General features: G+C 38.6%; 1 non-coding gene across 1 annotated transcript; it reads left to right on the top strand.

Moving 5' to 3' along the window:
- The first annotated feature begins 2308 nt into the window (after nt 1-2308).
- On the top strand, nt 2309-2384 carry TRNAA-UGC (transfer RNA alanine (anticodon UGC)). Its single transcript has one exon. It is a non-coding gene; the product is annotated as a tRNA-Ala (tRNA).
- The last annotated feature ends 490 nt before the right edge of the window (nt 2385-2874 follow it).

The following is a 2874-nucleotide window of genomic DNA, read 5'->3' as shown; positions in this document are numbered from 1 at the left end:
AATACCGCAAACATATCAGTAAACAAAGAATGCTGAAGCCATCAAATCATCAGCCCCTGCTGCCACCCCTAAGTGAAGACAAGCCTGCAGCCCAGCCTCTGCAGTCACTCACAATGGTGCACCCTGAGGGGACTCAGAATAAGAAAGGACCGGATACTGGCCTTAGATATTTAGGTGCTTGTCAAAGGAATGAATTCAATGAGCCCAAATGTTTGCTCCCTCCCATACACAGAAAAGCACTAAATTCTTTAACTTGAGATGCCTGGTTTTCTTTAGATAACAAGTGATCTTTTATTGTTCCAACTACCTGGCCTTTGTTGTAAAACTCCTATAATCCTAGCTCCTCTCCTCCCTCTTTGGAGCAGTCCCTCAGAGTGATCTGAGAGGCTGTTATCCTGGCTCAAGTCCTCCTCCCACCAAATAAAATGTAGACTGCACCTTTATTTCAGTCGACAGTATGCATAAGAAAACACTCCACTCTACTCCACTTGACATAACCCAGAGAAAATTTGATTGCTTTTGTCTCTGAAACATGCCTGCTTTCTTACATATAATCACAAGTTTTCCTCATATTGGAATGTTTTTTAATAGTTAAGTTTATATTTTTCTGCTGTAAATGGAATTCATGCTCATTACAGAAAAACCAAAATTTGGAAATGGATGAAGTCAGTCACCTCTAGTGTCCCTGCTCAAGGATGATAATAATACTATTCATAGTTTACAGTTATTTATTTCATGATTGCATTTAATTCTCACAGTAAAAGTGTTAAGATGGGGTCTATTACATAATCCACTTCAACTGAGGAAACAGGAACTCAGAGAATAATTTATTAAAGAACAAGAATTTGATACACAGCAGAGAGAGGGTTTAAACCAAGAACCCTGTAATCTGCAAGTCCACTCAGTGAGCTCCCTCTATGCTACTCACATGTTGGTATATTTCATCCCAGGCTTCTTTTCAAGGGCTAATTTGCATATTATTAGTCACAGTGAATATACATTTTTCCAAAATGAAGGACTTTCTAAAAACATCCTTTAAGGAGGTATAACTTGTAAATTATACAGTGAAATGCCCCCAGACTCTGCCATGAAGCTTTATTTTCTTGGCCCCCCAACTTCTCCTACTCAGTATGGTTATTGGGCACATTTTATTTCCCACAAATAAACTCTATCTCCCAGAAGACATCCTATAATACATATAATTTCTCATACATACACAGAGCTGAGCACAGAGCCATGGTCCTATTATTCTAACACCCTCTAACTGAGTGCCTGTATTGTGGGAGGCTCTTCCCACCTTATCTCCATAAATGTCACAAAAAACCCCACAAGCTAGATATTATTATGGTCACAACAACCCCACAAGCTAGATATTATCATGTACATGTTTAAAATGAAGAAACTGAGTCTCAGAGATTTAACTAGTACCCTCAAGGTACAAAACTCCTTCCTGGGGTTGAGAAAAAGTCTTCCTTACTTCCAGGTAGAAGCAACTCTGTGCATCTCCTTTCAAGTAGATCATTGGCTGAATCTTGCTGGCTGAGAGAACTTGGGCAGTGTACAACCTGCACAACCATATACAGCTGCTTTGCCCAATATGACACAGCTAGTAACTAACAAATGAGTTTTAAAGTCAAGATTTATGACACCAAAACACATATGCATGGACTATGCTATGCAATCTCTGGTTCCTCCCATTTCAGTCTGAAACCTGATATATAAGTTTTTTTAAAATATCTTTGAAGCTACTACTTATCAACTTTCCTCCTGCAAATCTCCCGCAGGTCCCCAGCACCTGTTGCAGACTTAATGACAACACTTAAGGCCACTTCTGTCCCTGAATTACATTGTGTTCAATGTTTCATGGATAAAAACATTTTACTATCAGAAGTCTTCGCATCAAATACTAATCAAACCCATCAGTCCCTGATTGAAGGTGTGGGGCTAACTCATTTCACATGTTTAGGAATCCCCCAAAAGCTGAGTAGTTTTCATTGTTGGCATATATCTTGATATTTTAATTGTTCTCAGGTTTTTGTTTTCTGGGTTTTTTTTTTTTTTTTGTATTTATGGGGCACTTATATTGGACACATAAGCACATGAAAGGGACCTGTGTAGTGGAAGAGTCATTATCTACAGGGTAGGCTATGGCCAGACCTACCTGAGGAACTATCCAGTGTGTTGAATTGTGCACCAATAAATCGATTAGCTATCTGTGCAGCCAAGGTTACACTAATGAGTAAAGCCTTTCAGCAAAGACATTTGTCCTTCCCCAGACCCCAGATTAAAGTGTATATAAATGGGGGTGGGGGCTATACTATAGCTCAGTGGTAGAGTGCATGCTTTGCATGCATGAGGTCCTGGGTTCAATCCCCAGTGCCTCTGTTAAGGAGAAAAAAACATTAAAGTGTATAAAAATAAGCTCTCCCAGGGTCGTGAGGTCCCCTAACATGGCCAATAGATTCTCTGTTCTTAGTGAATTCTCTGACTTAACCACGGGGAACTAATCAAAACCTTAGAAGTCCCACTTACTGGTGCATCACTTAACTGTGATCTTGAATTTATACAGAAATTCTTTGTATAACTTGTTTGCTAGTGAATCATAAAATTAATTAATAGACTCAGCAAAGATCCAGCTATTATTCCCACCAGTACTCAAATCTGATCTAGTTTTTCTCACAATATCACAGAATATTTTACCTCATTTGAACATCAGGTTTAGTCTACTTAAGCTTGCTTATTCTTACTGTTGGCTAAAATGATGCACAAATATATTTATGGAACAGATAATAAAAGGGTCATGTAAAATCATAGCCTTTTAGAGTCAGAAGAAATGCTTTACAGAATACAGTCCAATTTTTAAAACAGATGAGC

The sequence above is a fragment of the Camelus bactrianus genome, chromosome 4, assembly GCF_048773025.1.
Source record: "Camelus bactrianus isolate YW-2024 breed Bactrian camel chromosome 4, ASM4877302v1, whole genome shotgun sequence".
Taxonomy (NCBI): domain Eukaryota; kingdom Metazoa; phylum Chordata; class Mammalia; order Artiodactyla; family Camelidae; genus Camelus; species Camelus bactrianus.
This window is presented reverse-complemented; position numbering and strand designations above follow the sequence as displayed.